The sequence below is a fragment of the Lathyrus oleraceus genome, chromosome 7 (genome assembly GCF_024323335.1).
Source record: "Lathyrus oleraceus cultivar Zhongwan6 chromosome 7, CAAS_Psat_ZW6_1.0, whole genome shotgun sequence".
Taxonomy (NCBI): domain Eukaryota; kingdom Viridiplantae; phylum Streptophyta; class Magnoliopsida; order Fabales; family Fabaceae; genus Lathyrus; species Lathyrus oleraceus.
The window spans coordinates 535,922,850-535,943,842 of NC_066585.1; the positions used below are offsets into that span (position 1 = coordinate 535,922,850).

The 20,993-nt window shown below is 37.7% G+C and overlaps 1 long non-coding RNA gene across 7 annotated transcripts; it reads right to left on the reverse strand.

Moving 5' to 3' along the window:
- Positions 1-2,208: 2,208 nt before the first annotated feature.
- LOC127107680 (uncharacterized) lies at positions 2,209-18,171 on the reverse strand. Of its 7 annotated transcripts, none has more exons than XR_007795793.1 (7): positions 17,820-18,171; positions 4,948-5,050; positions 4,260-4,846; positions 3,724-4,157; positions 3,089-3,635; positions 2,804-2,896; positions 2,209-2,627 (listed from the first exon to the last, which is right to left on the reverse strand). It is a non-coding gene; the product is annotated as an uncharacterized LOC127107680 (long non-coding RNA). The 7 variants fall into 7 exon arrangements; XR_007795789.1 differs by lacking the exon at positions 4,948-5,050 and adding an exon at positions 17,509-17,611; XR_007795794.1 differs by lacking the exons at positions 4,260-4,846; positions 4,948-5,050 and adding exons at positions 16,821-17,407; positions 17,509-17,611.
- Positions 18,172-20,993: the final 2,822 nt, after the last annotated feature.

Consider the following 20,993-nt stretch of genomic DNA (forward strand, 5'->3'; position numbering starts at 1 on the left):
AGTGTCGCCAGTAAACTTTGTAAATTTAGAGACTTTCCATCCCTTTGAAAGTTCAGTTTTCAACACGTACTCAGATAGAGGAGATGTGTAATTTGGCCTATACATGCCCATATTTACCCCATTTTGAGCCATCATCCTTTCGACAATGGTTGCTAGGTTATTCTCTCCTAAGAGATTCCCTTGTCAAACTTGATTAACGACCTGATCAGCGTCTTGGTTTCGATTAACCATCATGATAGGTGGACATTCTACTTCTCAAGGTATCTCTTGTTCGACCACTTAGGGCACCACTTGTTGCCCCTGATTTGCGATACTTTCCTCCAAAACTGGCCCTTCATATTGAACCTGCCTAACGATTTGGGGTTGTATAATAGGTCAAACTTGCACTGGGGGAATGCTAAAAAAATTTGCAATTCGATTCATTTGAGTAGCCAACTATTGGTAACTCTGATTCATATTTTGAATCAATGGGTTGAATATCATACCCATCTGTTGGGTAAGAGTATTTACCATGTCATGGTTACTCTCATCCATTTGTTGTCTCATTACCATTAAGGAATTCATCGTGAACGTTGACGTTGCTTGGGAACCAAATTCCATTTCCATATGGGGTGGCATGGTTCGACTGTGGTTACCTATGGTCAATCCAGATGCTAAGATTGGTGAATACTTATTTGCAGTACTATCAATAAATGTCGCAGGATTAGTTTGTAGGTTTGTCATCATTGATGTTAGCATCCCATAAGGTTGTTCACATCCCAACATGGGCATTGTGAAACTTTTGGCGAAAGGCCTAACCTCTGTCGCCATAATAGGTCTAGCAGTCACTCGATGACTTTGGGTTATTGGAGACAAAATTGTTCCTTTTTGGTAGATTTGATAACGTAACCATCGTTGATGGAATGGTTGTTATGCTAGCACTCAAAGGGATTGATTCAATCGACATTGTAGTGGTCGTGCTTGTCCCAATGCTATTAGAGGGTTTTTCTTGATGGTTATTTATGGGAATAGCTATCCTCTTGTCATATCTCCTTATAGGATTCATAACTTCTCTCTTTGTTATTCTATCAATTCTTAGTCTCATGCACACTCAGAAATGTGAAGTTAATGAAAATGGAAAACTTATAAATGATATTTTTTCCAAAACTAAATCAACAATTCATACAAAAAGGATCCCACCAGGGGTGCCAATTTGTTTACTGGTAAATTTGGAAAACAAAACAAGTTTTTATTAATACTTAAGGGATCAAACTCACAAATCTTTCGGAACATATTTGTGTGAATTTAAACCTTTGAACACCATGTTATAATTGAAATAAAAACACAATGTGAAGATAACAATGTGAAATTTTGACAAGACTTGGAATGTAAAAGATTTTGAAGACAAAGATAACTGAAATTGAAATGTAAAAATGAAGATAAAATGATAAATGATTGAAATGTAAATGAATGCAAAAAAAGGTTTGAATGTAAAAGGGTTTGAAATTTATAAATATGGAACGCATACGTACATTTTCTTCATTCGTTTCTCAATTACGCAGATACTTTGAGTATGTAGAGATATGAGTACAATTGCGGGCCCCTATAACGTAAACATGCGTTCTCTTATATAATAATCTAAAATAACTACCTAAAAACAATCGATTAAGCAAATCACAACACATTTACTTCCTTGCAGTCGTCATCTTCGATGAGCCTCCACATGTGTCATACCCCGATTTTGATCCCGAAATTTTTCCATTTTTTCCTTTTATTTTTGCATTTGCATACATTCATCAGTATAAAGTGGATTTTAATATCTTGACTTTTTTTTTTTTTTTTTTTTTAATTTGATTTTAATCTCAAATTAAGTTTAATTCCAATTGTCAATTTAATCTTAATTGTTTATTTTTACTAACGATTAAAACTCTAATCGATTTTTAATTTCCAAATGAATGTTAGAGTTGATATCAAAGTAATTTTAATGAATTATAGATTAATTTGATTTTAATTTGGTTTTTGCTGATTTGTTATTATTAATTAAATTGATATTCAAACTAATGTTGGATTATTCCTAAAAAAAATCCACATCCATTTTCATTATCCATTTGGAACCAAAATCCATTTCATATCCATATCCATTTTTACAATCAAATATCCAAAATCCAACATTAGCATACATTAAAATAATAGCAATTAAAAAAAAATAAACAAAACGCTACACCAAGCCTAGCGGCCAAGGGAGCAGCTACAAGAGCCAATCAACATTACTCAGAAACTTGCAGTTTGCGAGGTTCACGGTGCTGCACTGAGCAAACTCTATAGTGCCGAAATGGACTGGTACCTAACACCTCCTCTCATCACTCAAATGGGAATGTGTTTGCTGCAAATCAAGTTCCAAATGCTACAAAACAACGGCAACACATGACCGACTGGTATATCTAACAACATGCTTAATTGGGCAGCAGGTGGAAGTCCAGGTGAAAAATAGGTCTATACACTCTGGAATATTTCATGCAACAAATACAGCCAAAGATTTTGGAATCATTTTGAAAATGACTCGCTTGACAAAAGATGCTTTTTCCCAAAGGCAGAATCCTGCTGCAGAATTTATCGGCAAGGCTCCTTCGAAGCAAATGTGGTAAAACCTGTACAACAAAACATTCAAATTGAGCCTGGTTTAAACATTTTCGAAAATCACAATCAAAGAAAATCCCAAAGAAAAAACAGCAATAGTAATGATCAACCAGCATTTTCCAAAAATGATGATGATTTTGATGATGCTTTAGAGGATGAACGAGGGAGAGAAGAGCTGGAAAGCTACCTGGCTGCAGCTGGATTGAAATGCAACATTTTGTCTCAAACGATCTAGGGAAGTTGAGAACTGAAAATATTAAGACTATATTGAGTACTTTATCTGCACATATAAGAGTCAGAGTGTAATATATCCAACATGAAATCAATTTTGACATATTATGATGATTGGAGTTACTCTTGATATTGGTCTCATGGTCTTTGCTTTAGACTAACATTGGAAGGGTCAACATAAATGCCTTCAAATGTTAGTACAGTGTTACATTAGATGAGCATATATCAATAGAAGAAAGACCTGACAAAGTCTGATGATATATTTCAGGGGGTTCAAGGTAATGCTGATAACCCTTACAAACCCAGCTTATCTTTATGCGTTCCAGAACAAAAGTCTACTAATTTGCAGAATGCTTCCATGCTTTCTGATCTGCTCATTCCTCTCATTTGCTAGCTTTTGGATCTGCAAATTATTCAACTTCTGTTAGTTCGCAGCAATTGACAGACCATTCAACTTTTGAGCATTACAAATGATACAATAAATTAGTTGTCGGTCATTAACACTGGACCGAGCAATCTCGAGAAAATCTTGTTCGTTGTTCACTACAGGACAGTTTCTATCTCCTTTTCTCTAATGTCAACTGGCTTTCATGATCCATCACCCGCAGACGTGGTTGTAAACCTGCAGAACATATCAGGCATGTACACAAAATGCAGCACCCAATCTATCCATTCCAGATTTGCAAAATAATTGCAATTTATTTGTTGCATCAGCCCGTCAGTTGGCAAAAGCTTTGGAAGTTCCATTGGTTATCGATTTAGGATACACAAAGAGATATGTGCGGTGCCTACAAACATCAGAAGTGGTAAATAGTAGGAAAGACTTGATAGATTACAGCAAGGAAACAAGTTAAGGAGAAGTCTTCAGTTTCATACCACAGTGGAAGCAAATCCAAGGCCATCCTCAAAAACTGCATTAGTTCAAGCAACCTGTTTTATTTCCTTGCAACCGCTTGATCTTCAATTTCCTGCACAATATTAACCACAGTGATATCAGCAGCAAGCAAGCAAATATTAAACAGTATCAAATAGAAGACACCGAGTCGCAGGCCAAATTCCTTCCGGCAGGTTGTCAATTTTCGGATGATTCTCTCTTGGGTTCTACCAAACCGATACCAAGACATAGAAACTGATACAAGCACCAATAACAATACAGAGTGAAGAAAACGCAGAAAATAGCAAAAGAAAAGCGATGATGAGTTTGAGTTGGAGTTGTTTATCACTTGCAAACCAACAACAATAATTCAGAAGATTCAAGATAACAACTCATAGTGTTTTTTGCTGTTGCATTTCTCCAATGTTCAATGTTACTGTAGTAATACAAAAACAATTGACAAGCATTAGAATCCAAAATTTTCCAAATTGAGCATAAGGATAAATCCAAGAGAAGGAAAGAGGTCAAAGTAACCGACCTGCTGGCGTTGAACCGGAGGCCAAACCTTCTGATATTTCCATGCAGAAGGTGATTCAAAACCTTTCCTGAAAGGTGTTCCACCAAATATGCTAGACGTTTCAAATTCTCCATCGTTTTTACTTTGATCCCCCGAAGTCTCCTCTGGAGCTTTTGCTCGAGTAACAGAAACTGTAAGATCTTCATGCTCCTTTGCACGAACACAAGGAGAGCTAAACCTTGAGCGTTGATTCTCAGAAGATGGCTTTGAAGGAATGCTCTGGTTTGGAGCTATTTCTGAGTTCCTATTGTTCATGCTTCTGGGCGTTATAACACTAGAACCTAGAACTCTGTCTCTAAAACCAATTTCATCAGATGAATATAATGAAAGGTCGTTCCTATCATGTTCAGACAAAACACCAGAAGATTGTTGCACAATCTCAACAGCAGCAGTAGCATCAATCTTCATTTTAGAATCAACATCAAAAGGAGCCTCGGAGTTTTGCTTTTGCAATGAAGACAGAGAGAGTATATCTGCTTCCAAACTAGAAAAGGCTTTGGACAAAGAGTATATTAGTGATGATAAATCAAGCCAATGCTCCGAATTCACTGCGGTAAACCAAATAATGACTGAGTCGGTTAAGTTCAGAAAAATAACCCAAAACAGAGTTAAGACAAAAGCGATTAGAAAAAGCTTAAGCTCAAATTACCTTTCCAAAAGATAGCATCGAACAAGACAACTCGTTTCTGAGCAGCAAAAAAAGTGCTTCTGAAAGCTTTCTCCTTTGAACATCAATTGCACCAACTGAAACCCTAATTTGCAAGCATAAATAGAAAAGCAGGGATCAGCCGAAAAAACCTAGGATTAAAAAAAGAGCAAGGAGGCGGAAACGGAGAGGATTAAAAAAAGAGCAAGGAGGCGGAAACGGAAGGGATTCGAAAAGGAGAGGGAGGCGATTCAGAGAGAAAAAAAACCCTAATCAACAGAGGTGAAGGAGGAAAAGTCTGAAGCACTCCATACCTTTTTGTTGCCGACGGACGAAGCTCGTATTGAAGGTGAAAGGGAGAGCGCGAGCTGACCGTTAAGAGGGCGTTTTGGAAGGCAAACCCGGGCGCTACTTTCTCAACCCTAGCTTGGATCCGTCTGTGACAGGTAAGTCACCCCCTCAAATAGTTGATTTCATTTTCTCTTTGATCTCGACCGGTTTGCTTCTTTCTGGATTATGGACTAGGGTTCCGTTGATTTGTTTTACTGTTCATGAATGATTTTCTGTTTGTGGATATTGTGTCTCTCGTGAAGGAGGGAGATGATGGGTTTTATTGATTTTTGTTTTTGTGCTCAAGTATTATGTCTGCGTCTGTTTTGTATCCGTCCGTCATTTTTGTACTAACCAAGGTGATGACTTTTCGTTCCAGCCGTTCCTCATTAACAACTAATATGCTAGCCTTCTGTTATTTATTTTTTTATTTTTATCTATTTATTTTATTTTGTGGTTTATGTATTTGGGCCACTGCAAGTCTAACAGCAAGTTAGTCATGGTCTGGTGGAAAGGGAGCTGGCTTAGCTACCCTTTGGTCCTGGGTTCGGTACTCAGTTGTGTTGTGTGGGGTTTCTTCAATAATTTTATTTTTTTTTACATGCTCCTATGGTTTAATCATCTTTATTGTTTTATTTTTAATATAACTTAAATGTTTTTTTCTTTCTTTGGGATTTATGTAAAATATAATTTTTTTAGGTGAGGTATGTTTAAATCATGATAAGTCATCTTAATGGCTTTGATAAAAAGAAAAACCATTCAAAAAACAATAATGATAAATATCACATAATAACACAAATTTGGTATCCTTTAATTGCATCCTTCATTCAGAAACCATTTTTAAACTAAAAATCATACTTTTCTCGATTTAATATCGAGCCCTTTTTCACACCCTTGTAAGTCGATTGCTTTTTTTTAAGCATCGCCATCAACCTCACATAGCTTACTCTTGGGCTTTCTTACAATGAGCCGGTTCTCTTGCACGTACACTCATGCATTATTCGTTTGGTTCCGATTTATTTATTTCATGATTTTTCAATCCCCATTTGACAAATGTACCCCACTCCCCCAATGTGTAATAATCTTGTACTATTCTATTTCTCTATTGTTTGGTTGTTTAGCTAGCTACTAACACAAGAATAAAATCAACAAGTTTCAAAAATACAAAAAAATATGACTCGATTCAACGTCGAGTATTTTCCCAATAAACAAACCAACTCACTTTCTCCCTCCTATTCCACCCCATTTCAAAAACTTCATCAAATGCTTGATCCAACGTCAAGCCATTTTTCATAATAAAAACTCAAAAAATATTAATCCCTATTTAAGACTCTTTCAATAAAGATGGAAATGGAACGTGGTGTATACCGCGCACTCCTGAGGCTAGGATTCGAGATGTATATCTCGCTAATCCTAGCTCTCGCCATCATTCAAACTTATCCACTTTGTTCTCTCGAACACTCAGTCAAATCTTTCTCAAACGCCCAATCAATACTTGATCTAGGTCAAGTCATTTTCACAATAAAAACCAAAATAACTAACTCTTACTTAAACACTTTTTCAAAGGTGGAAATGGAACATGGTGTATACCATGCACTCCTGAGGTTAAGATTCGAGACGTATGCCTCGCCAATCTTAACTCTCGCCATCGTCTAAAATTGTCAACGTGGTTTCTTCAAACCTTTTTCTCAATCAAATCTAAGATACTTAAATCTTATTTAAGACTCTTTCAATAAAGGTGGAAATGGAACATGGTGTATACCATGCACTCCTGAGGTTAAGATTCGAGACGTATGCCTCGCCAATCTCAACTCTCGCCATCGTCTGAAAATTGTTAATGCGGTTTCTTCAAACCCTTTCTTAATCAAATTCCAAAATACTTAATTCCTATCTTAAACTCTTTCAATAAAGATGGAAATGGAACATGGTGTATACCATGCACTCCTGAGGCTAGGATTCGAGATGTATATCTCGCTCATCCAAGTTCTCGCCATCACTCAAAATACATCCAACCAATCAAACTCTTTTTTCGCCGCCGTGCGATTAATCAAAAACCTTTTTCATAAACGAAAGATATATTGTCTTAAGTGATACAAAACAATGTTTCGGCCACGATTGTTGAGTAGAGATAAATGACGCTTTTCCGAATGTAGATCCATAAATCCGTTCGATGTGTGGTATGCGTCCACTCCTCATCTGTTTTGGGTAAAACGATGTTTTTGTCGATTAATACAATATGGCTTTCACTAAAATCGACCAACAAACAAACATTTTTCTACCCAGAACTACGTAAGCCTTGATTTCTCTTTTGAGATACGTAGGAGCAGGATTTTTAAATCTTGTCAGGCCCACTAATAAAAAACTTAGGTTTAGTCCTTTGTTAAAAATCCAAAAACATTTTCCTCTCTTCTATTCTTTCTTTCCCACCTAATAATTTGAAAAGCCTAATATTTCAAACTAACATTAACGCACACAACTGACCTAATGGTTCCCGTTGAGTACAACGGACATGAGGGGTGCTAATACCTTCCCCTTGCGTAATCGACTCCCGAACCCTGATATTGGTTGCGATGACCATATCTTATCCTTTCATTTGTCTTGGGTTTTATCGATATTTCCCCTTTTCTTTTTAGGAATAAATAAAGTTCGGTGGCGACTCTGTTCAGTCCATCATTGCGAGCGTGCGATCGCGCTTCGCTTTGAAGTCGTATCCCCATTTTTTCGAGGTGCGACAGATGGCGACTCTGCTGGGGACTAGGAACATCCCTAAGTGAGTCAAGCCTAGTTAGGTCGTTTGTGTGCCTTTGTCTGTTTACCTATATGGCTTTTCTTTATTGTTTTTACTATCTCTATTGTTATATTGATATAAATCTGCTGTATTGGTTCGATTACGGCTTGGTACTTGGATATTCTGGTTGCAAACCTTGTGGGAAAGACTTTTTACCCGAGTCTTGAGTAAAAACATAAGATAGGACGAGGTTGAGTAGTGCGGGTCCGCGAGATGTATTTCTCGTTGGGTCGGTACGAGAACCTCACTTAGAGTAGATTCTTGAGAAGATGTTGTCGCTCGGCAAGTAAGTTGCCGTAAGCTTCGATATTTTCTTTAGGATCCATGACTCTGAGAACCATTTGTAGAACCTTAGTTCTCTGCCCAACTAGGAAAGATGGTTGCGTAGTGTGGGTCTGCGAGATGTATTTCTCGTTGGATCGATGCGAGAACCTCACTTAGAGTAGATTCTTTAGATGGAGTTGATGCCCGGCAAGTAAGTTGCCGCAGGTAGCAAACAGTCTAATGGATCCATGACTCTAGGAACCTTTGAAACCCTAGATCATACCCGGTGAGAACCTATTCTTGGAGAGCAATCTGATTCATCAGTACCACAGACTTTTGAACCCGTGTATTGAGAAAAAAAACAAATGTGCATGGCTTGCATTGCATTCATTCGCATTCCATTGCATTTGCATCGCATCATAATGCATGTCATTCTCCAGACAAAATACAAAAAAACTCATCCATCTTTTGTCCGTGAAGCAAAGTGATTCTCAACACGCGTTTAGAACAAAGAACCATGTCTCAGGAGATGATGGTCGAGCTAAGAAATAGCCAAGAAGCACTAAAGGAGGAACTTAACCTTTTGAAGAGCCAAATGAGACGGGTCTTGGAAACCCTGCAAGTCTTGTTGAGAAAAGAGGGTCACCCAATATACGCTGCTGCAACAAAGAGAGCTACTACGCCACATCCATCTGGTGTTACCCCAGGTCAAGGGAAATTCTATGTGGCAACTCCTCATTTACCAGTATATAGACCACCCTCAAGGCGTCATCATCAACATCCTTTGGCCATTCCTCCTCAAAATCACCGAAGTCAGGTTCAAAACAAAAATCAGAATCAGAGCAAGAAGAACCAGGATCACAATGACTCGATTCCGGTACCATATAGCAAGCTCTACCCGCTACTGATCCAGAATGCTTTGGTGACCCCTCGAGCTCTCACGCCTGTGTCACCGGACCTACCATGGTACAATCCAAATGCAACATGTGAATTCCATAAAGGGGCATTGGGACATGACCTAGATTCTTGCTGTGCGCTAAAATATTTGGTACGAGAACTGATTAACAAGAAGAGCTTAGTCTTTGAAGAAGATCACCCGAAGATCAAGTGCGAATACCATACTGGAACAATGGGGCACTCCATCGAGGAATGTATGAGTTTTAAACTCAAGCTGCAAAGATTGATTGACATAGGGTCACTAACACTCAAGGAGGAAGGCTCAAGTACATATACCTTGATTTCTGGGCCAGGTAATGAGAAAGGGAAAGGACCCTTGAAACCCCTCAAGGTTTTGTACCACAAGGAAGATGTCAGGGATGTGGCTAATGAGCTATCATTGTTTCCTGGTAAGAGCATTGAGATACCGCCTTGGATTTCCAATGTCACGACCTATACCAATGAGAGAAAAGGAGAAGTGAGTAGTGGATCCAAGAGGGCTGCGTTCGACGATGAGATTGAAATAAAAGAATTTGAAGATCATCATGCCAATGTCAAAAAGCTTGTTGATCCAAACCTTCAAGTTTGAAGAAGTCAATTCCCTAAAGTCGGCAATCATTTGGCTGTTTCAACACTTCTTTTGTAGTTTCTTTGCATGTTGCTTGTTATTTGCTTTTAAGCATTGTTGTTTTCTTTGAATTGGTAAGATTAATGAAAGGTTTATGCATCTTTTGAATTAATCCATTCGTATTCACTCGTTTTTCATTTATGTTAAAAAACAAAAACAAAATACTCCTCTCATTCACTTTTGTTTATCAAATTGTTGTGTTAACAAAGATTGGAGGGAGGATGATGAAAACAAAACACCTGAAATTGTTGTGGTATGCTTTTGAGTAAAACCTTGTCGATGATGTAAGGCATTGTTTCAAATCCCCAAACACTGAAGTTATAAGGAGTGAATCCCTAGACAACCACTTTGAGCCTAGAAGTTGGTGTTTATTTCGGATCTAAAACCCTTAATCTTAACCTGGGGCAGGGTAGTGGTGTTCAGATATTTTGATCATGTATTCGATCTTTCAAAAATCGTCCATATGAACACCCTCCAATTAGGTTCAACCACGTGTTATCCTTCGCACACATGTTGAAGTGTTGAAGAAGTTAAGAAAAGCTAAAATTAGTGTTGGTTGATCCTTATCCACCAATAATGTGGCAGTCAATACCTTTAAAAAATAAAAAAATAAAAGTCCGCTAAGTCAATACCACAAAATGACTTAGGCAAAAGTTAGGGCATCCCGATGGACCGAAAGCTTCAAAGAAGTGGTCCAGGCAAAATAAGGGATAAAGAAAAACAAAAAAAGGAGGTCATTAAATCCTCGACAAAAACAAAATATGGTGACTGCCATTTCAAGAAAATTCGTCTTGAATCCTCATCACACCTTCGAACCCTCTTGGAAGTCGAATGCGTGTATTGAATTAACTGAACGTAGGAACTGGAGATCATCAAGAAGAAGGGGTGGGTAAAAAATAAATTTTGAGCCTTATATCCTTTTGTTTCAAAAAAACCGTGAACCAGACCACGTTACAACCCTTAAAAGACCTAATTGAGGCAGGGTTTATTTTGAAGGCATACTATAACAAGGCTGTGTTAACCTGACTCCAAACGATTTTTGTTAATCATTTGATGGCACCAACTTGCATACTGTGAATGACTTGATCACCATTGTGTTCTTATCAATGACTCGTTCACTGTATTTCACCCATTTATATCAATAAACTTTGATTTCAAATTTTTGCATAAACATTGCATTAAAATTACCATTTTTTTTGAATGCACAATCTTATTTGCAAGTCAACACTTAGCGTCAAAGAAATGCCAAATACAGTTGAGGAACTTGATGGAGTGAAAAAAGTCTAGTCATGGGCAAATCACTTTGAGCATCAGTTGATTCGAGCTAATCACCCTAAGGGTCATCTAGCCAAGAGTAATCTGCTTCAAGAATCAGACCGGGGCAAGCCACCTCAGAGCTCAATGAGTCCAGCTATCCAAAGGACAATCAATCAAGAGTCTACCATTCCAACATTTGGTTAGTCAAGATCAGACTACTGCAAGTTGCAAACACTTGGAGCAAGCCATCTCGAGGTAGTCTCATGGCAAGTTGTTTCCAAACTCACTCTCAAGGTTAACATTGCCAAAGTCTCAACAAACTGGGGCAAGATGAGCCACAGAGGGGCAGAACCTCTTTCTTCGTGCTTTCAAACTGCTCAAACAAATTCTGCCATACGTCAACAACTATCGAGTTTAAGACGAGTGCCTGAAAATTATGCTAGCACGATTCATTGATCCTCCAAAAGGATCCATTGGCTAAGTTGTGGCTATCAAGCTGGATAGAATTCTCCTTTGACAACATCTATCACAAATATTTGGTTAAGTTCTCGGTGTTGAGGAATCATGAGCTTCCATAAAAAGCCTTTACAAACTCCCAGTCTGCCCAGTGTCAGCATTCTCATAATCATGATCATTCATATATCATGCATAAAAGGAAATTCAAATCATGCATAGCCGAAATGTACTTCGTGCTCATTTTGCATTGACTCAGGTCTTGTTGTTGATCCTATATCCTTTGACCTTTGATTCCAGTCGGTATTTGGTGCCCTTAAACCATCATCCGGTTTTTGCAGTCATTTTCAAATCCAACCCAGTTGGCACCTATTAGAAAATTTTCCATTAAGGTTCATTTTCTTTTTGGATTATCCGATGAATTTCCGGATTACTCCTTGGTTTATTGATGAATTTCCATAACTGGTCTGATGTATTTCCAGATGTTTCACCATCTATCTGAGGTGTTCTCTGATGTGTCTATATTCTGATGTATTTCCAGAATTTCCTTGATGTATTACCGGATGTGTCTGTATTCTGTTGTATTTCCGGAATATCACTTGTAATTCCGATGCATTTCCAGAATTTGTTTCTTTTACTCTCTGATGAATTCTCAGACATGTCACTTTTATTCTGACGAAGTTCCAGAACCCCTATGTCGTTCCCTGGAATTGTTTCAAGGCTCATTGGTGTCTCCTAAAAATCAGTTGTTGTTAGGCATTATTCCAAGCTCAGTTGTTACTGGAACTCATTTCAAAGTCCAATTGTTGTTATTCCGGAGTCAGGTCATCCTTGAACCTACTCTGAAGATTCTTTGTTCAATCCTATTCAGGTCTTATATGAACCTGTCCTTGAACCTTTTTATTCCGGGGTCAGGTTACACTTGAACCTGCTCTGAAGATCCTTTGTTCAATCCTATTCAGGTCTTATATGAACCTGTCATTGAACCTTTTTATTCCGGGGTCAGGTTACACTTGAACCTGCTCTGAAGATCCTTTGTTCAATCCTATTCAGGTCTTATATGAACCTGTCATTGAACCTTTTTATTCCGGGGTCAGGTTACACTTGAACCTGCTCTGAAGATCCTTTGTTCAATCCTATTCAGGTCTTATATGAACCTGTCATTGAACCTTTTTATTCCGGGGTCAGGTTACACTTGAACCTGCTCTGAAGATCCTTTGTTCAATCCTATTCAGGTCTTATATGAACCTGTCATTGAACCTTTTTATTCCGGGGTCAGGTTACACTTGAACCTGCTCTGAAGATCCTTTGTTCAATCCTATTCAGGTCTTATATGAACCTGTCATTGAACCTTTTTATTCCGGGGTCAGGTTACACTTGAACCTGCTCTGAAGATCCTTTGTTCAATCCTATTCAGGTCTTATATGAACCTGTCATTGAACCTTTTTATTCCGGGGTCAGGTTACACTTGAACCTGCTCTGAAGATCCTTTGTTCAATCCTATTCAGGTCTTATATGAACCTGTCATTGAACCTTTTTATTCCGGGGTCAGGTTACACTTGAACCTGCTCTGAAGATCCTTTGTTCAATCCTATTCAGGTCTTATATGAACCTGTCATTGAACCTTTTTATTCCGGGGTCAGGTTACACTTGAACCTGCTCTGAAGATCCTTTGTTCAATCCTATTCAGGTCTTATATGAACCTGTCATTGAACCCTTTTATTCCGGGGTCAGGTTATACTTGAACCTGCTCTGAAGATCCTTTGTTCAATCCTATTCAGGTCTTATATGAACCTGTCATTGAACCTTTTTATTCCGGGGTCCGGTCATGCTTGAACCTACTCTGAAGATTCTTTGTTCAATCCTATTCAGGTCTTATATGAACCTGTCATTGAACCTTTTTATTCCGGGGTCCGGTCATGCTTGAACCTGCTCTGAAGATTCTTTGTTCAATCCTATTCAGGTCTTATACGAACCTGTCATTGAACCTCTTTATTCCGGGGTCCGGTCATGCTTGAACCTACTCTGAAGATTCTTTGTTCAATACCCATTCAGGTCATGTATGAACCTGTTTGTTGAACCCCTATTCCGGTATCAGGTCATACATGAACCTGTTCTGAAGAGTTTTCTCCTTGATTATTCCCCAGCGTTGTCAGGTCATATATGAACTTGTTGTAGCATCTTTTCCTTTAGTCGGGTTCGGTAAGTCATGTGTGAACTTACTATCGAAATCCCTTGTATTCTAAGTGTCGTTTATCAAATCTCACCTTGAATACTCCCCAGTGTGTGTCTGATTCTCCAGCAGAACTGTTTCTCCAGCAAGTTGTTTCTTACCATTTGTCTGTCTCCCTATGGATCATCAGTATTCCCCACATATTGGTCTGTCTAGTAGCATCCCCTGTCAAAGGTCCACCATATCCCTAGCAGGAAAGAAAATTTTAAAAAAAAATCATGCATCCATGCATATCCATGCATATCATGGCATATCATATCATATCATATCATGTCATATCATATCATATCATGGCATATCATATCATATCATGTCATGGGGATTCAGGATCAAAATCCGGGTTTTCTTAGTATTTAATCATCTCCCACTATGATCATATGAAGAACGTCCTGCTTCATATTCTCTAGTAGAAGACGCTTAAATAGGGGCAACTGTCATACCCCGATTTTGATCCCGAAATTTTTCCATTTTTTCCTTTTATTTTTGCATTTGCATACATTCATCAGTATAAAGTGGATTTTAATATCTTGACTTTTTTTTATTTTTTTATTTTTAATTTGATTTTAATCTCAAATTAAGTTTAATTCCAATTGTCAATTTAATCTTAATTGTTTATTTTTACTAACGATTAAAACTCTAATCGATTTTTAATTTCCAAATGAATGTTAGAGTTGATATCAAAGTAATTTTAATGAATTATAGATTAATTTGATTTTAATTTGGTTTTTGCTGATTTGTTATTATTAATTAAATTGATATTCAAACTAATGTTGGATTATTCCTAAAAAAAATCCACATCCATTTTCATTATCCATTTGGAACCAAAATCCATTTCATATCCATATCCATTTTTACAATCAAATATCCAAAATCCAACATTAGCATACATTAAAATAATAGCAATTAAAAAAAAATAAACAAAACGCTACACCAAGCCTAGCGGCCAAGGGAGCAGCTACAAGAGCCAATCAACATTACTCAGAAACTTGCAGTTTGCGAGGTTCACGGTGCTGCACTGAGCAAACTCTATAGTGCCGAAATGGACTGGTACCTAACACCTCCTCTCATCACTCAAATGGGAATGTGTTTGCTGCAAATCAAGTTCCAAATGCTACAAAACAACGGCAACACATGACCGACTGGTATATCTAACAACATGCTTAATTGGGCAGCAGGTGGAAGTCCAGGTGAAAAATAGGTCTATACACTCTGGAATATTTCATGCAACAAATACAGCCAAAGATTTTGGAATCATTTTGAAAATGACTCGCTTGACAAAAGATGCTTTTTCCCAAAGGCAGAATCCTGCTGCAGAATTTATCGGCAAGGCTCCTTCGAAGCAAATGTGGTAAAACCTGTACAACAAAACATTCAAATTGAGCCTGGTTTAAACATTTTCGAAAATCACAATCAAAGAAAATCCCAAAGAAAAAACAGCAATAGTAATGATCAACCAGCATTTTCCAAAAATGATGATGATTTTGATGATGCTTTAGAGGATGAACGAGGGAGAGAAGAGCTGGAAAGCTACCTGGCTGCAGCTGGATTGAAATGCAACATTTTGTCTCAAACGATCTAGGGAAGTTGAGAACTGAAAATATTAAGACTATATTGAGTACTTTATCTGCACATATAAGAGTCAGAGTGTAACATATCCAACATGAAATCAATTTTGACATATTATGATGATTGGAGTTACTCTTGATATTGGTCTCATGGTCTTTGCTTTAGACTAACATTGGAAGGGTCAACATAAATGCCTTCAAATGTTAGTACAGTGTTACATTAGATGAGCATATATCAATAGAAGAAAGACCTGACAAAGTCTGATGATATATTTCAGGGGGTTCAAGGTAATGCTGATAACCCTTACAAACCCAGCTTATCTTTATGCGTTCCAGAACAAAAGTCTACTAATTTGCAGAATGCTTCCATGCTTTCTGATCTGCTCATTCCTCTCATTTGCTAGCTTTTGGATCTGCAAATTATTCAACTTCTGTTAGTTCGCAGCAATTGACAGACCATTCAACTTTTGAGCATTACAAATGATACAATAAATTAGTTGTCGGTCATTAACACTGGACCGAGCAATCTCGAGAAAATCTTGTTCGTTGTTCACTACAGGACAGTTTCTATCTCCTTTTCTCTAATGTCAACTGGCTTTCATGATCCATCACCCGCAGACGTGGTTGTAAACCTGCAGAACATATCAGGCATGTACACAAAATGCAGCACCCAATCTATCCATTCCAGATTTGCAAAATAATTGCAATTTATTTGTTGCATCAGCCCGTCAGTTGGCAAAAGCTTTGGAAGTTCCATTGGTTATCGATTTAGGATACACAAAGAGATATGTGCGGTGCCTACAAACATCAGAAGTGGTAAATAGTAGGAAAGACTTGATAGATTACAGCAAGGAAACAAGTTAAGGAGAAGTCTTCAGTTTCATACCACAGTGGAAGCAAATCCAAGGCCATCCTCAAAAACTGCATTAGTTCAAGCAACCTGTTTTATTTCCTTGCAACCGCTTGATCTTCAATTTCCTGCACAATATTAACCACAGTGATATCAGCAGCAAGCAAGCAAATATTAAACAGTATCAAATAGAAGACACCGAGTCGCAGGCCAAATTCCTTCCGGCAGGTTGTCAATTTTCGGATGATTCTCTCTTGGGTTCTACCAAACCGATACCAAGACATAGAAACTGATACAAGCACCAATAACAATACAGAGTGAAGAAAACGCAGAAAATAGCAAAAGAAAAGCGATGATGAGTTTGAGTTGGAGTTGTTTATCACTTGCAAACCAACAACAATAATTCAGAAGATTCAAGATAACAACTCATAGTGTTTTTTGCTGTTGCATTTCTCCAATGTTCAATGTTACTGCAGTAATACAAAAACAATTGACAAGCATTAGAATCCAAAATTTTCCAAATTGAGCATAAGGATAAATCCAAGAGAAGGAAAGAGGTCAAAGTAACCGACCTGCTGGCGTTGAACCGGAGGCCAAACCTTCTGATATTTCCATGCAGAAGGTGATTCAAAACCTTTCCTGAAAGGTGTTCCACCAAATATGCTAGACGTTTCAAATTCTCCATCGTTTTTACTTTGATCCCCCGAAGTCTCCTCTGGAGCTTTTGCTCGAGTAACAGAAACTGTAAGATCTTCATGCTCCTTTGCACGAACACAAGGAGAGCTAAACCTTGAGCGTTGATTCTCAGAAGATGGCTTTGAAGGAATGCTCTGGTTTGGAGCTATTTCTGAGTTCCTATTGTTCATGCTTCTGGGCGTTATAACACTAGAACCTAGAACTCTGTCTCTAAAACCAATTTCATCAGATGAATATAATGAAAGGTCGTTCCTATCATGTTCAGACAAAACACCAGAAGATTGTTGCACAATCTCAACAGCAGCAGTAGCATCAATCTTCATTTTAGAATCAACATCAAAAGGAGCCTCGGAGTTTTGCTTTTGCAATGAAGACAGAGAGAGTATATCTGCTTCCAAACTAGAAAAGGCTTTGGACAAAGAGTATATTAGTGATGATAAATCAAGCCAATGCTCCGAATTCACTGCGGTAAACCAAATAATGACTGAGTCGGTTAAGTTCAGAAAAATAACCCAAAACAGAGTTAAGACAAAAGCGATTAGAAAAAGCTTAAGCTCAAATTACCTTTCCAAAAGATAGCATCGAACAAGACAACTCGTTTCTGAGCAGCAAAAAAAGTGCTTCTGAAAGCTTTCTCCTTTGAACATCAATTGCACCAACTGAAACCCTAATTTGCAAGCATAAATAGAAAAGCAGGGATCAGCCGAAAAAACCTAGGATTAAAAAAAGAGCAAGGAGGCGGAAACGGAGAGGATTAAAAAAAGAGCAAGGAGGCGGAAACGGAAGGGATTCGAAAAGGAGAGGGAGGCGATTCAGAGAGAAAAAAAACCCTAATCAACAGAGGTGAAGGAGGAAAAGTCTGAAGCACTCCATACCTTTTTGCTGCCGACGGACGAAGCTCGTATTGAAGGTGAAAGGGAGAGCGCAAGCTGACCGTTAAGAGGGCGTTTTGGAAGGCAAACCCGGGCGCTACTTTCTCAACCCTAGCTTGGATCCGTCTGTGACAGGTAAGTCACCCCCTCAAATAGTTGATTTCATTTTCTCTTTGATCTCGACCGGTTTGCTTCTTTCTGGATTATGGACTAGGGTTCCGTTGATTTGTTTTACTGTTCATGAATGATTTTCTGTTTGTGGATATTGTGTCTCTCGTGAAGGAGGGAGATGATGGGTTTTATTGATTTTTGTTTTTGTGCTCAAGTATTATGTCTGCGTCTGTTTTGTATCCGTCCGTCATTTTTGTACTAACCAAGGTGATGACTTTTCGTTCCAGCCGTTCCTCATTAACAACTAATATGCTAGCCTTCTGTTATTTTTTTTTTTATTTTTATCTATTTATTTTATTTTGTGGTTTATGTATTTGGGCCACTGCAAGTCTAACAGCAAGTTAGTCATGGTCTGGTGGAAAGGGAGCTGGCTTAGCTACCCTTTGGTCCTGGGTTCGGTACTCAGTTGTGTTGTGTGGGGTTTCTTCAATAATTTTTTTTTTTTTACATGCTCCTATGGTTTAATCATCTTTATTGTTTTATTTTTAATATAACTTAAATGTTTTTTTCTTTCTTTGGGATTTATGTAAAATATAATTTTTTTAGGTGAGGTATGTTTAAATCATGATAAGTCATCTTAATGGCTTTGATAAAAAGAAAAACCATTCAAAAAACAATAATGATAAATATCACATAATAACACAAATTTGGTATCCTTTAATTGCATCCTTCATTCAGAAACCATTTTTAAACTAAAAATCATACTTTTCTCGATTTAATATCGAGCCCTTTTTCACACCCTTGTAAGTCGATTGCTTTTTTTTAAGCATCGCCATCAACCTCACATAGCTTACTCTTGGGCTTTCTTACAATGAGCCGGTTCTCTTGCACGTACACTCATGCATTATTCGTTTGGTTCCGATTTATTTATTTCATGATTTTTCAATCCCCATTTGACAAATGTACCCCACTCCCCCAATGTGTAATAATCTTGTACTATTCTATTTCTCTATTGTTTGGTTGTTTAGCTAGCTACTAACACAAGAATAAAATCAACAAGTTTCAAAAATACAAAAAAATATGACTCGATTCAACGTCGAGTATTTTCCCAATAAACAAACCAACTCACTTTCTCCCTCCTATTCCACCCCATTTCAAAAACTTCATCAAATGCTTGATCCAACGTCAAGGCATTTTTCATAATAAAAACTCAAAAAATATTAATCCCTATTTAAGACTCTTTCAATAAAGATGGAAATGGAACGTGGTGTATACCGCGCACTCCTGAGGCTAGGATTCGAGATGTATATCTCGCTAATCCTAGCTCTCGCCATCATTCAAACTTATCCACTTTGTTCTCTCGAACACTCAGTCAAATCTTTCTCAAACGCCCAATCAATACTTGATCTAGGTCAAGTCATTTTCACAATAAAAACCAAAATAACTAACTCTTACTTAAACACTTTTTCAAAGGTGGAAATGGAACATGGTGTATACCATGCACTCCTGAGGTTAAGATTCGAGACGTATGCCTCGCCAATCTTAACTCTCGCCATCGTCTAAAATTGTCAACGTGGTTTCTTCAAACCTTTTTCTCAATCAAATCTAAGATACTTAAATCTTATTTAAGACTCTTTCAATAAAGGTGGAAATGGAACATGGTGTATACCATGCACTCCTGAGGTTAAGATTCGAGACGTATGCCTCGCCAATCTCAACTCTCGCCATCGTCTGAAAATTGTTAATGCGGTTTCTTCAAACCCTTTCTTAATCAAATTCCAAAATACTTAATTCCTATCTTAAACTCTTTCAATAAAGATGGAAATGGAACATGGTGTATACCATGCACTCCTGAGGCTAGGATTCGAGATGTATATCTCGCTCATCCAAGTTCTCGCCATCACTCAAAATACATCCAACCAATCAAACTCTTTTTTTCGCCGCCGTGCGATTAATCAAAAACCTTTTTCATAAACGAAAGATATATTGTCTTAAGTGATACAAAACAATGTTTCGGCCACGATTGTTGAGTAGAGATAAATGACGCTTTTCCGAATGTAGATCCATAAATCCGTTCGATGTGTGGTATGCGTCCACTCCTCATCTGTTTTGGGTAAAACGATGTTTTTGTCGATTAATACAATATGGCTTTCACTAAAATCGACCAACAAACAAACATTTTTCTACCCAGAACTACGTAAGCCTTGATTTCTCTTTTGAGATACGTAGGAGCAGGATTTTTAAATCTTGTCAGGCCCACTAATAAAAAACTTAGGTTTAGTCCTTTGTTAAAAATCCAAAAACATTTTCCTCTCTTCTATTCTTTCTTTCCCACCTAATAATTTGAAAAGCCTAATATTTCAAACTAACATTAACGCACACAACTGACCTAATGGTTCCCGTTGAGTACAACGGACATGAGGGGTGCTAATACCTTCCCCTTGCGTAATCGACTCCCGAACCCTGATATTGGTTGCGATGACCATATCTTATCCTTTCATTTGTCTTGGGTTTTATCGATATTTCCCCTTTTCTTTTTAGGAATAAATAAAGTTCGGTGGCGACTCTGTTCAGTCCATCATTGCGAGCGTGCGATCGCGCTTCGCTTTGAAGTCGTATCCCCATTTTTTCGAGGTGCGACAACATGTTTTCGAGTAACCACCTATTCTAATCTAATTTCCTCTCTTTCAATCAAGCCAAATAACTAATTTAGAGTATTTGAAATTTTCACTAAGTCCATAGATGCTACAAACGCTCCTCGACTTTCATCTTCTTCTACCATACTTTTCACATGCATAGTTTTCGACATGTTCAATAGCTTTCATCATGACACACTTATTCTTACTTGCCTTTTATAGTTAGGTCGAAAAATCCAAGGTAACACGAGATAAAAGCTATATTTGGTTGGGAAAAACCTATAAAATCTCAAGATCAAATTGTATTAAGGATCGTGCACATAATATGTAGAAACTCAAAGTTTATAGTCAAAATCTCAATTTCTGCTATTTATTTATTGTTTTTATTACCGCTGCTATTTACTATATCCTTAAGAAAGTATTACCATAA